The sequence below is a fragment of the Rhinolophus sinicus genome, chromosome 3 (assembly GCF_057876585.1).
Source record: "Rhinolophus sinicus isolate RSI-liver-muscle chromosome 3, RSI-T2T, whole genome shotgun sequence".
NCBI classification, from domain to species: domain Eukaryota; kingdom Metazoa; phylum Chordata; class Mammalia; order Chiroptera; family Rhinolophidae; genus Rhinolophus; species Rhinolophus sinicus.
Genome location: NC_142503.1, coordinates 131,099,166 through 131,113,850, shown reverse-complemented (window position 1 = coordinate 131,113,850; position 14,685 = coordinate 131,099,166).

The window sequence follows — 14,685 nt, the reverse complement described above, 5'->3', positions numbered from 1 at the left end:
GTATTATTCTTAATATGAGAGAGGAAAATGAATTACAGGGAAGTTTTCACAGATGGTAAAAAATGCCGGTCCCCGGGACCCCACCCCACCACCCCGGCAGGGGCCAGAGTGTGGGTGGAGGGGCTGCACTGCCTCCCCACCCCCACCCTCCCCACCCCACCCCCCACCCCCCCACCACCACCCCACCCCCGCCACAGGCTCACCACGGGGTAGCACTGCTCTGGCCCTAGCGTTCCTTGGCTCTCCACCAGGCTGTTTATTATTGTTTTTAAATTCTCTACAGACAATGCATGCTCTTACCCATGCACCTGGGGTTGACCCACTCCATCAACCTACCTTTGATAACCTACTGACTCCATGATCTGTTAGGTACTTGTTTCATAGAACCACTGGTCTAGCTTGGGAGACTAGGAAGATTTGGGGGTTGACTTGATTTAAACATTTTCATTGGGAGGCTCCAGCCAGATCCAGGTGGCATCATCTAGTAGGTCTTTAAAAATGTGGACCTGGGGCTTGGGATAGAGATAAAGATTTTGTAGTCTATGTGTATGGTGGAGAAATTGAAATCAGGATTGTTTCCCACATACTTTTGGGATCAGATGTATATTTCTGTTTGTTTCAGAGGTGCCTTAAGTGAGGAGGGAATTCTTCTGACAAGCCATCTTGTCTGTTTTCAATTTAATTAAAAAATATTGAGCAACAGGTATGTACCTGACACCAAGCTAAGTGCTGGGAGTATATATATATGGGTGAGTTGGACTTAGTCTATTGTGGTTGTGGAACTTGAATTCCAGCTTCCTCATGCCATCTTATTCTTCAGTCAAGAATTATATTGACAAATTTTTGAAATCTCAGTAAGTAAGAGGCTCATTTAATACCAAGTTAGGTTCTTTTTGGGGGCTGGACTGCTCTTTGGTAGGGACAGTACATGTTCTGTGTCTTCATTCTAGGTACACTAAGAATGTCCTTGATGAGAGTATACATTGAGGAAAAAGAATCACAAACTTCACCATATTCAAGAGTGTTCAAGACAGGATTGAAACAAGAAAAAAAAAGTTTTAAAAGGGAACTTACTTGTACTTCATAAGGGCACATGTGAGCACGGGAGAAGGGGTGATTCCATCTCTGTGGTTCTGAGTGTACCACAGTGCTGAATGTGCCTATGTTTAATATGGGATGTTTTCTGGTGTTTGAGAGTCTCAGATTAAAAAAAAAAAAAAGCAATAACTGATGTCGATTCTTGGACATTGCCTGTTCATCCATGGTCACCCATGTCCAGGGGCATGGAATAATGGTCATTGATCACTCTACCTGAGTAACTACTCTGAGATCTGCATTCACAGTGATCTTTACAGAATACCATGCCACTAACAAAAAAATATCTTTCATATTTATGAAGGTATCACTATTGTTTGAACTATTTTTTTTTCCAGTCTTGGTGTTAGATTTACATGAATCCTTCCTGGGACTAATGGTATGAATTTGCATTGTCAGAGTGGGTGTGGGTCAGAATAAACAGCCTTGAATCTGGCACCACAGAATAGTTCATGGGACTCCTTTACTTGGGCACACCTCCACCCACCCTTCTCCACACACTCTGTCTATGTTGGCTGCCTCTGCAGCCAGTCCCTTCTACCACTTCTTCGTCCTGAGCTTTCATGTTCTCTGGTGGGGACCAAAGGGTTCTGTTTCCTGCCTTCTTCTTTTCCTCTAAGAAATACAATTTAAGTTTTGATGAAAGATACAAGAACAAGCAATGAAGTATGGGAGAGAACTAGGTTAGGGACTGTGTATGGAGAGGGGAAAGCATGAGGGGGAGGTGGTGGGATGTGTCGAGGCAAACCTGAGCACGAGTTCAGGTAGTAGTCATATCCATAGTGCCTCGCACATTGCCTGGCAGAAAGTAAGTGCTTCATAATTGTTGGTTAAATGTAAAGTAATATTTACTGTTTTACTCATGCCGTATTCCACAAAGTTCTTTTGTTGGCTACAATCAGAACACATACGATAGAATATAAACAAGATCAAAGAATTAGAACCAGGGAAAATAGAAGTAAGGATAAACAAGATGTTACATTCAGTAAGAGATTAATTTATTTGATTTCCTCTCAGTTTTAAAATTGACTTTATTGAAGTATATTTTATGTTATAATTTTTTTAACCTTTTAGTTTTGAAATAATTATCAATTTATAAGAAGTTTCAAAAATAGTACACAGAGGCCCATGTATCCTTCTCCCAGTTTACCCCAATGGTTATACCTTGTATGACTATAGTGCAATATCAAAAGCAGAAAATTGGCACTGTGTGTATATAGTTCTATGCCATTATAGCTCATGCAGATTAGGGTAATTACCACCACAATCAAGACCTCAAACCATTCCATTATCACAAAGATCTCCCTTTCGTTAACTCTTTATAGTCACACAAACCCCTCTCCTCTCTACAATCCTTCATCCCTGGCAACCACTATCTAATCTGTTTTCCATCACTGCGGGTTTGTCACAACGAGAATGTTATACTAGTGGAGTTATGCAGCGTGTGACTTTTTTTGTTTTTTTTTAAACATTTCAGGGTGGCATTTTTCACTTAGCATAATGCTCTTGAGATTCATCCAAGTTGTTGTGTGTTTCGATATTTCGATCCTATTTATTGCTGATTAGTATTCCATGCAGTGGATGTACCACAGTTTATTGAACCATTCGTCCACTGAAGGACAGTTTGGTTGTTTCCAGATTTTGGCTGTTACAAATAAAGCTGCTGTGAAAATTCATGTGCAAGTTTTTGTGTAGACATACATTTTCACTTCTCTGGGATAAATGCTTAGAAATGTGATTGCTGGGTTGTATGGTAGTGCATGATTAGCTTTATAAGAAACTGCCAAACGATAGCTGTCCATTTTACATTTGCACAAGCAATGTATGAGAGATCCAGTTGCTCGACATCCTCACTAGCATTTGACATTGTCGCTATTTTTTATTTTAGCTGTTCTAATAGGTATGTGGTTATATATCATTTTAATCTTAATTTGCATTTCTCTAATGTTTTGGTGTAGAATTAACCCCTGGTCATTCACAGAATGTAAAAGCATTTACGAGACTCTACAAGAGTAAGAAAAGATTTATTGAAAGTTGAAAAGAGAGAGAGAGAGTTTGGTTTGGAACTAGCAGAAGTTTTGCCAAGATAGTCTGAGAGGGAGAGCTGAGGAGACAGAGGGGTAAGAGAGATACTGGCAGAAGTTTGCCAGGGCAGTCTGATGGAGACAGCTGCAGAGACATTTGGGTAAGAGAGATACTGGAAAAAGTTTGCCAGGGCAGAGTCTGATGGAGACAGCTGCACAGATAAGTGCTGAGGTTTTATATTTTTCCATGCAGTATGTAGGGTGCTTGTCAGCTTGCAGGGGGGCTGTCATTACAATTATCTTCTCCTGGGAACTATCCTGTTTCCGTCTATGATGGATGTCAGCTTACAGGGAGTTGCCATTGCAATTGGGAACTGTTGTGTTTCTTTTTCTTTCTTTTTTTTTTTTTTTTTTTTTTTATTAGTTTCAGGTGCACAAGACAAAGCAAAACTTAGACGTTTATCATTTATATCCCTCACACTGTGTGAACCTCCCTCCCCCCATCCACTATCCCTCTGTACGTTCCCCAAATTAATTTTCAAACCCCCATGACCATCTTGTGGTTACCGACTATTTTTCAAAACCTCTCACCTTCCCCTTATCCCCACCCTCCCGCCCCTCTAGCAACCCTCAGTTTTTCCTCCATGTTTCCAAAACTGTCTCTGATTAGTTCATTTACTTATTCTTTTCTTTAGATTCCGCATATAAGTGAGATCATATGGTATTTGTCTTTCTCTTTCTGACTTATTTCACTTAACATAATGTTCTCTAGGTCCATCCATGTTGTTGCAAATGGTAAGATTTCTTCTTTATGGCTGCGTAATACTCCATTATATAAATGTACCACAGTTTCTTAATCCAGTCATCTACTGATGGGCATTTCGGTTGTTTCCAGGTCTTGTCTATTGTGTATAGTGCTGCAATAAACATAGGAGTGCATAAAGATTTTTGAATTGGAGTTTTGGATTTCTCCGGATAGATACCTAGGAGTGGGATTGCTGGATCATAAGGTAGTTCCATTTTCAGGTTTTTGAGATACCTCCATACTGTTTTCCATAGGGAACTGTTGTGTTTCTGCCTTTGATGGATGTAAGGTGCTTGTCAGCCTGCAGGTGCAGTACTAGCCAGGGGGGTCAGAGCCAAGCAGTTAAGTTTAAGCTTGCTCCTGCCAGCTTACAAGCTCGCTCCTGTTAACTCTTTGCCTGTCCCATCCTGCCAGCTCACAAGCCCGCTCCTGCTAACTCTTTACTTGTCTCATCATCTAATGTCTAGGGATGTTGCACAACTTCTCTGACATTGATTTTTTTTTTTTAAGTTTCAGGTATACAAACCAATGTAATAGTTAGACATTTTACCCCTCACAAAGTAATAACTCCCCTTCCCCAATCTATTGCCCCTCTGTCATTGTATATATCTATTACACTTCCATTGACTTTGTTCCCTATGCTATTGATTTTTAATCTTTTTTCAAAGGCTTCTTCCTCCTGAACCATGATAACCCAGGGAGACCACATGTTAGTGTTTGTACTTGGTTCTAATTCATATCTTTCCTCCTTTTACTCTCCCTGGGAGGGTGGTTATTTTTTGTAAAAGTCTCTGTGTTTCCTTGCACTCTAGCATTTCCTGGGGTGAATACTAATAAGGCTGTTTATGACAACATATTTTCTGAGTAAAAGCCCTATAGCATTTTTGTCACCCGAAGACAGTGTTTGGAGACAAAAATGTTTGAGTGAAGGCATTTGTTCCTTCATGTTCTGAATACATTTTTTCTAGATCTTTTTGACTCTGTAACTGGATTATATAGTTTATTTTTTATCTTAGGGCGCAGATTAGCCATCAGAAACTGTGATGTAATACTTAGGAGTTAGGCTCTAGAACCAATATGGATTTTAATTTCTGGTTTTACCACTTCTGAACTCTGTGACTTTGGACAAGTTATTTAAACTCACTAAGCATTTGTTTTCTTATGATGAGGATAATAATAGCAATTACCTTATAGAGTTTCTGTGAAGATTATCTGTGTGTTTCAGTTATCTATTTCATGTTACATCTCATCCCAAAGCTTAGTGGCTTCAAACAAGAATTATTTATTACTCCTCATGATTCTGTGGGTTGACTGGTGCTATAGACTGAAAGTTTGTATCCCTTCCAACACTCATATGTTGAAACCACACCACAATATGATGGTATTAGGAGGTGGGGCCTTTGGGATTAGGAGGTGATTAGGTCATGAGGGTAGAGCCCTCATGAATAGGATTAGTGTCCTTATAAAAGAAATTCGGGAGAACTCCACTGTCCCTTCCACCACGTGAGGACAGTGAGAAGATGGCTGTCTGTGATCCAGGATGCAGACTTTCAGCAGACACTGAATCTACCAGTGACTTGATCTTGGACTTCTCAGCCTCCGGAACTATAATGTCACTTTAGCTTTTATTTTTTATGATACATTTTACTTTTCTAAAAGGTTCAGGCCAAGCATCTTGTAAAATTCCCAGGTTCTTGATTTGTTTATTTCTTCATACTGCCGTATACCTTGCTTTGTTCTTCCCTGTGTTTCCTGTGTACATTGGAGGTTTAGACGCTTCACTAGATTCAGTTTAAAGGATTTGGCAAGAATATATCATAGTTCATGTTGTGTATTTGTTATTGCGTTACCTAAGGAAACAATAAGGTCAAGTTCCACTATTAGTGAGGGTTAAGGTAGTAAATACCAGATCACTCCACATATTTTCACCTTTGCAATTAGAAATTAATCTGTGTAGTTTCAGATCAGTTACTTATTGCTGCATAACAAACCATTTCAATATTGAGTGGCTTAAAACAATGACATATTTAGCTCGTGATTCTGAGGGTTGGCAATTTGAGTTCAGAGGGCAGTTCTGCTTTCAGCTGGACTTCATCATGCATCTATGGTCAGTTCTGAATTGGTTAGGTAGCTCTGCTGCCTGTGGCATCTCGAATCTCCTCAGCATGCTAGTCTATGTTTAGTCTCATGATAATGGTAGGATTCCAAGAGAGGAAGTGGAAATAAGTGAGGCCTAGCCTAGGAACTGACATGCTGTCACTTCTTCCACATTCCATAGGTCAAAACAAATCACAAGACTAGAGATTCTTAGGAAAATAGACTCCATTTCTTATTGCGGGGAGCTACAAAGTCTCTTTGCAAGAAGCATGGCTACAGGGGGAGAAGAACTGGGACCATTCTTTACAATAAATCTACTATAGGCGTTATATTTCTTATCAATCTCTCCTAATGAATTTGGCATCCATTGATGATTCCCACCTGAATCATTTATCACATTGTGGTGACAAAAGGAGGATTTCTTAATTCAGTCACTTCTATATTTTCCAGCTAGCATTCATCTGTAAAAAGGTCATTCCTTTATTTCCTTTTCTCTTTTTTTTGAGCATTATAGGCAACATTTTAATAATTATTTAGAAAATATAGGCTCATAAATATTTAAACAATACAGAAATATGCAAAGTAAGAAGTGAAAACCTTCTGCAGTCCTACTTTCTAGAGGGACGCATTGTTTTAATTTTGTGCCTATTCTCTCATATATATAAAAATACATATTATACATATATGAAACAAAAATGGGATCTTTACATAGCACTCAGATTTCAGATGTTTTGAAATATCAAAATAAGCATCTAATTAAAAATACTAATTAAAAATACTAATACTTAAAAACAGAGTGAAGCAGCAAAACAGTTTCCCCCAAATTTGTTTTTCCTCTTACATTCTTAGTTTTTCTTAGAAATGTGTATTGTAAATCCAGCATCACCAAGCACCACTTTCACATCCAATCAGCCAGCAAGTCCTATTTAAACCCTGTCATTGTCCTTGGATAGCAGTATGTTGTTTTCAGCTTGGCCCACTAGCTACTCCTCAGTCTACTTGCTCTTATCCCCAACTTCACCTTTTGCTACTCACTCTTTCTGCCTTAGTCATATCAGATTTCCATTTGTTCCTTGAACTCACCACATTCTCATGGCCTTTGAACATGTGGTTCCATCTCCGGACACACTCTCTACTTACCTTGCACCCGACCAGCCTGTGCCTGACTATATCCTGTCTACCCTTCAGCCTCAGCTTAGATACTATTTCCTCAGGGAGGCTTTCTCTGACTCCCAGACTGGTAATGGTTCCCCTATTTTGTGTCCCCTAGTTGTTGAAAGTGATTGAATGTTTCTGTTCATGGTCAGATGATAGATGCCAAGAGAACGCAGTCCTCCATTATCCATCAGTGTATCCTCAGGGTCGGCACAACATTTGGCACATAGGTGTTCAGTAAATGTTTATTAAATGAAAAAAAGAATAGAATGGTGTTCTGGACTACTGGAAACCAGTATCACAATCCTGTTTCCAACCATTTCCCCTTCTTAGCCTTTTGTGCTCTGCCTAGATCCTCTTGGACCCTTGGTAAAACATTTCTGCATACTTTTTAAAGCAAGCACCTGCAGCTCTCTTAGAAGGATGGGCCTTGGACTATTAGAACTGCTCCCCCCAAGCCTCCGGCTCAGCCTTATTAAGGTATCATTGACAAATAAAAATCCTATATTTTTAGGGTGTACAGCGTAATGATTTGATAGATGTATACATTGGGAAATGATTACCACAATCAAGTTAACACGTCCATCACCTTACAAAATTAGCCTTTTTTTTTTTTTTTTTTTTTTTTGGTGAGAACACTGAATATCTACTTTCTTAGCAAATTTCAAGTATACAATACAGTATTGTTAACTATAGTCACCAGGCTGTACATTACATTCGTTGAACTTATTCATTTTATAAGTGAAAGTTTGTACCCTTTTACCAACGTCTCCCCATCTCCCCTACCCCTCAACCCCTGGCAACCACTGTTCTATTCTCTGGTTCTATGCATTCAATTTTTAAAGATTCCACATATAAGTGAGATCGAACAGTATTTACCTTTCTGTGTCTGACTTATTTCACTTAGTTTAACTTCTTGGTCTATAGCCAAAGGAAATGAAATCAGTATTGGAGTTGCTTTGCTCGGGCAAAGACAAAAGGAAGTGACCCGGAGGTTACATTCCTCCTGCACCAGTTCTCCCAGTTCTTAGCCGCTGCGTAAATATGAAAGCCCAGCTCCTCTGACTCTAGTCAGGATGAACTCTAAACTCTGAGCAATAATCTGCATTCCAGAGGTCCCCTGAGGCCTCAACTTCGTTTGAGATTGCACCCTTTCTTGGCTTTCTCCCCTTCCTGTCCTGCTTCCCCAACTCCCTTTACTAGTTTCTCTTGGGAGAATTTTCTCTCTCTCTCTCTCTCTCTCTCTCTCTCTCTCTCTCTCTTTCTTCTCTTTCTTTGTAAGAACTCAGGAAATACTGTTCCCATGAGCCATTTAAAAAAAATTAATGTTTTAATTGAGATATAATTGACACATAATATTGTATTAGTTTTAGATTTACAACATAATGATTTTTTAAATTGAGGTATAATTGACATCTAACATTATATTAGTTTAGGGTGTACAATATAATGATTTGATAGTTGTATACATTACAAAATGATCACAATAGTATAGTTAACATCTATAACATAATGATTAGATATTTGTATACTTTGTGAAATGATCACCATAAATTTAGTTAACATCCATCACCACACAGTTACAAATATTTTTCTTGTGATGAGAACTTTTAAGATCTACTCTCTTAGCAACTTTCAAATATACATTGTGATATTATTAACTATAGTCCATCATGCTGTACATTATATCCTTATGGCTTATTTGTCTCATAACTGGAAGTTGATACCTTTTGACTACCCTCACACATTTCTCCATGACCCCCCAATAGATTGGCAACCACCAATCTATTCTCTGTATCTATGAGTTCAGTTTGTTTTTTAGATTCCATAGGCAAGTGAGATAATACAATACTTGTCTTTTCTCTGACTTATTTCACTTAGCATAATGCCCTCAAGGTCTATCTGTGTTGTTGCAAATGACAAGATTGCTTTCTTTTTCCGGCTGCATAATATTCCATTGTATACATACATACCACATTTTCTTTATCTATTCGTATGTTGCTGGACACTTAGGTTGTTTTCATGTCTTGGATATTGTAAGTAATGCTGCTATGAACATAGGGTACAGACATATTTTTGAATTAGTGATTTCATTTCCTTCAGATAAATACTCAGTAGTGGCATTGCTGGATGATTCGGTAGTTTTATTTTTATTTTTTTCAGGAACCTCCATACTGTTTGCCATAGTGATTGTACCAGTTTATATTTCCTCCAAAACAGTGCACAGTGCATTCCTCCAAAGTAGCGCACAGTGCACAGTCCATTTCTCCATACCCGCGCCAACACTTGGGACAATTTTCTTAATAAATTACTTGAATACTAATTTTTATCTTAATCTGCTGCTGGAGCACCTGACCTAAGACCCACGACAAGCTTGCTTCTGACTCAGGACACTTGATCTTGCTTTGTCTTCCTTTCTTCATCCAGGTCTCTGTTCAGATGCCCCAAAGAGCTCTTCCTGAACCCCCAATATAAAATAGCACCCCTCCTGCTCCTGTTGCCTTCCATCTCATTAATTTGTTTTATTTTTCTTTCATAGCACTATTGATCTCTGAATTATATACTTATCTTTTTGTTTATTGACTATTTCCCCAGTGTCTGCTCCATGAGGGCAGGGACTGTGTCTCTTTTGTTACTGCTGCTCTAGAACTGAGTACCTAGTGGCCCTTAATAAAAATCACTTACATGAATTATTACTCTTTAGTATAGGAAGGAAATGTACTAGCGGAAAATTTGGGTCAAAAGAATAAAACAAAATTCCACTGCTGAACCTTATAATTTCCTGAAAATTGTACATAATCTTTAGACTTTTTTTTTTCATTTTGCAACTATTTGTCTGAAGTAAATATTTTAAATAGTGTTGCATGGTAGCTCTGTAAGAACCTCAAAGACTAGTGCCATTTTCTAAGTTCTCCAAGAACTTAACACTATTTTAGATGATACAAATTATAATAATTTACAACAGAAAGAACATGGAATTGCAGTTATAGTCCTTGTTTTCTGCAAACTAGCTCTGTAGCTGTGGCCTTTATACCCTTCTTGTAAAATGACTGGGTTGGGCTGGATCAGTAGTTCTCAAACATTTGTGTGCTTGTAGGTGCATAAACATTTTTTGGCTCAATCTTACAGATTTTAATTCAGGAGGTCTGGGGTGGGCCTCAGAACCTGCATTTTTCCATAAGCACATCAGGCGACTTAGAAACAGTCTGTAGACTTTTAGAAAACTGGGCAAGATGTTCATTTATTATGTCAAGCATTCCACAGACTTGGGCTCTGCTATGTGTTCTAGAGTCTGGGGTTATAGCCATGAACACAGTCAACCAATTTTTGTTCTCCTGGAGCTTCATTCAAAAGTTGTGTGTGTGTGTGTGTGTGTGTGTGTGTGTGTGTATGATGGGAGACACAGACAAAACAACCCCCGTAAAATATATCTATGAGTATAGTGCCAGATGGTGCTAAAGGCTAAAGGGAAAATTGAAGTAAGGATAGGGCATAAAGAATGCTGAGTAAGTTGGGGTAGTGGTGATTGGAGTTCTAATCAGGCAAGACCCACTGAGATGGTGACATGTGAAGAGAGAGGGAGTGAAGGATGAAGCTAACTGGGAGAAGAGTGAGTGCAAAAGGCGCTGAGGAGGGAGGTTGCCTGGTATGTTGGAGGATGGGCAAACAATGGAGTGATGGGAGGAGAATAGTAAGAACTGTGATGGGGAAAATCCAAATCACATAGGGCCTTGTAAGTCATTTCATAGTCTTAGGTTTTACTCTGAGCAGAATCAGAAGCCAATGGAGGGTTTTGGGTGGAGAAGAGACATAGTCTGTTCTACTCTTTAAAAGACTCACTTCACAAGGCGGGCAAAGGTGGAAACAGATGTGTGCTTAAGTTCTTCATTTGTGTTAGCTAATTCTCACAACAAAGAGCTTTATCATTTTATTACCTATTGGTTGTTTGAGGAGGTGAAAAATGAAAAAAATTCATTTTATTCAGTTCTTTGTCCTTACTGCTACTACTATTTATACGACTTATTCATTTTCAACAATTTATAATTTCCTGACTTTTTTAAGGCAGGGGTGTGGTAGGATGGGAGGTGGAAGGGTCACTTTTTTCCCTTCTGACATTTCCTTCCTTGTGGATGGACATACATTTGCTGTGGGGAGGGGGATGTTGTACCATATCTAATGGGTGAGTTTGGAGGGAGAAAGTGGACATTCTTTCTCCTTCCTGTTCTCAAAGCATTCATTCTTCTCTGTTTCTCCAGGTACTAAATTTTCTAAGGATAGGCTTCCATGTGGGAAGGTCTGTGGTGGTTCAGCGCTGCTTGTACCTGGGGGGTCTAATTTGGGGGTCAGCACTGGAAGCTTATGTAGCTCTGATATCTCTATACAACATGCTGTGACATCAGCTTTATCAATAACGAAAAGTGATGTTTGGCCTCCAATCACCTTATTTATTGTCTCTATTCTTATTGGTCATGAAATAGAAAAGGGGTATAATTTGGGGGTCATCTCAAACCCTAGCAGTTTTCTTTGCAGTACTTCCCTTAGTTCTTAGTGTTAATGGGGGTTTTAGTCCAAGTTTTTCTTAGGTAAAAGCGCCTTGTTGGCTGGTTATTCACAAAAGTTACAGTAGATGGCAGACACACTCTATCAAAATCAATCTTCCCAACAGTTCTAAGCAAGAAGCCAGTATTTGCAATATCTCATTTAGAAACCAGATTGTTTTTGTTTAGGCTGCTATAATAAAGTTCCATAGACTGAGTGCTTTTAAACAACATAAATTTATTTCTCACAGTTCTGGGGCTGGAAGGCCAAGATCAGGGTGTCAGCATGGTTGAAATCTGGTGAGGGCCCGCTTCTGGGTTGTAGACTGCTGACTTCTCATTATATCCTCATAGGGTGGAAAGAGAGTGAGAAAGCCTTCTGGCCTCTTCTTATAAGGGCACTAATCCCATTCATGAGGGCTCCATCCATGTGACCCAAAGTCTCCACCTCCAAATACCATCACATTGGGATTAGGATTTCAACATCTGAATTTTGGGGGAACAGTCAGTCTATAACACAGATCCACCAGGCATAAAGAGATCAAGAAACAGTTATTAAGCACTTATCAATTGCCAGGCAAGTGCTAAGCACTTTGTACATGTTATCTAAGTTAATAAACAGTCTTATAATATAGAAATTATAATATTATTATCTTTGCTTTGCATATGAGGCATTTGAGCCTAGTAGGTTTAGGAAAGTGTTCAAATTTCCCAGCTACTAAGTGGAGGTTTCCCAAACTCATGCACTGAATTGTTGCCCTCAACTGCTTCAGTGGGCACTACCTTTGTTGAATTAAAGGAACCAAAGGATAAAAGGAACACTCAGGGGAGATGTGAAAACTGTGAAAACTGCTATTAAGGGTTGGAAGGGCTGCCATGTGAGAGCAGGCTTACTCTGTGCAGCTTTGCAGAGATGGACCCCAAGCCAATGGGCAGGCAGTTCCCCCACAGATAAATCATTACAAGGAAGATTTTTCTAACAGAGCAGACATGGAATGGAGCAGTTGGTGAAATAGTGAGCATCCATGCCTGGACAAAGATTTGATTTGTCTTGATAGTTTTGTTAAACTCTCAGTTTAACATTAAAAAAAGTTATGCTGATTGCCTGGCTAGGACGGTCAGTTTGGGTCCACATCCTGGCTCTGCTCCTTGAGGGCTGTAGACTACAGCAGCTAGGTGGGGTTGATGGGACAGACTTGGCACCTAGACACTCACCAGATATGTGATGTTGGGCAAATTGCTTAACTTATTTGTGACTCAGCTGCCTCATGTGTAAAAACGGAAAGTTACAGGGTTTCTCATAAAGTTGTAAGAATTTCATAAGTTGATCGAAATGGCCTCTAGTTAGTACATGGTAAGCATGACCTATTATTTCTTGATTTGTGATTGTCATTGTTATGAAAAAGCCTAAAATTCGGCTTGAGATCCTATAGCATCTCCATGTCATGATATTTACTTCTCACAGATGAGACTAATTGATTATGAGGCAATTAGCTTGGCCAAGATCATATTTGTATAATAAATAATAATAATAGCAACAATAATAGTGCTGAAGATGATTATTATGACAAACTAATTGAAAATTATAGAGACAAATAAGAAGGCTACATAATAAAGTCAAAGAGATAGTATTTTTGGATTTATTATCATTTAACTACTCAATGAATACATTTATAGAACTTACTGTATGTGCCGTGTACTTTTCTAAGCATTTTATCAATATTACCTCACTTCAGACTCATAACAGTCTTATTAGGTAGACTCTAGTGTATTCTCTACTTTAAAGATGAGGAAGTTGAGGCATAGAGAGGTAAAGTAAGTTTAAGTTTATGCAACTAGTGATGGAGTCAGGATTTAAACCCAGACTGGCTAACCCTAGAATTAGTGCTCTAAACCAGGGGTGTCCAAACTTTTTTCAATATTTTTCACCAAGGGCCATATGCGGTAAAATACACAAACAGCCGGGCCACTCACTCGAGTTGAAGTACGTATTGCCTCACCTGGTTTATTTAAGTAAACTAAATATATTTTTGGAATTTGCTGCGGGCCAATTAACAATGGATCATGGGCCGCAGTTTGGACACCCCTGCTCTAAACCAATATGCACTGTCTCTCTCTTAACAGGGTCTAATGAGCAGCTGAGGTCCTTTTTTTAGGAGAGAAATAGGAAGGCATGAGTGATGTGTGGCAATAGGAAGAAACAGCTCATTCATTCATTCATTCATTTTTTTTTTTTCATTTGCTTCCTAGGCTCAATTTGTTTGTACTCAGGCTCAATGGCTATTCCAGATAGTTTATGAAATCAATTCAGCTTTGTTACTTAACTGTTTCAATTTAGTGTTTAGATAGTGAATCTGTCCATCAACTCTGCAGCCAATTCATGGCTTCATTGGTATTATTGAAATGATTTTCCTTCATTATGTAAGGGGCAAGAGAAATATTTCTGTTAACGGATTTACCATTCAAAGAACAAGATAAAGAGACCATGTTTACACCTGTATTCATTTTTTACCCACCAGAGAATGTCCTGAAAGATCACACACTAAACATCTCAATTGTTCTGTTATCTAATCAAGGCTAGGACAATCACACCAATCATATGCTAATTTTGCCACAAAATTGTGTCAGTGGAAATTGCTTCCATTGACACAAGTATTCAAATTGCTATAGACTGTAGAACCTCCTAAGTTTCCACTGGTTTGATGTTTATTTTTGGTTGGTTATTTATCTGTAGATAAATGTAGAATACAATGAAGTTCCTAAGGGTATAATGTCTTGTATAAGTTTCAAGTTCCTAATCTAGATATTTGTTCTTTTTTGAAGACATTTTGAAACAAAGGGAGGCTTTAAGTACCATGTTGACCCAGAAAGCCGGAGAGGACACCTCTAGCCACAGGCTAGACAGAGGTGAACCAGGAGTTAAGTTTACTGTTGTCAGATAGGGGGTCTTGGAGATAATCTCTCCTAGGCT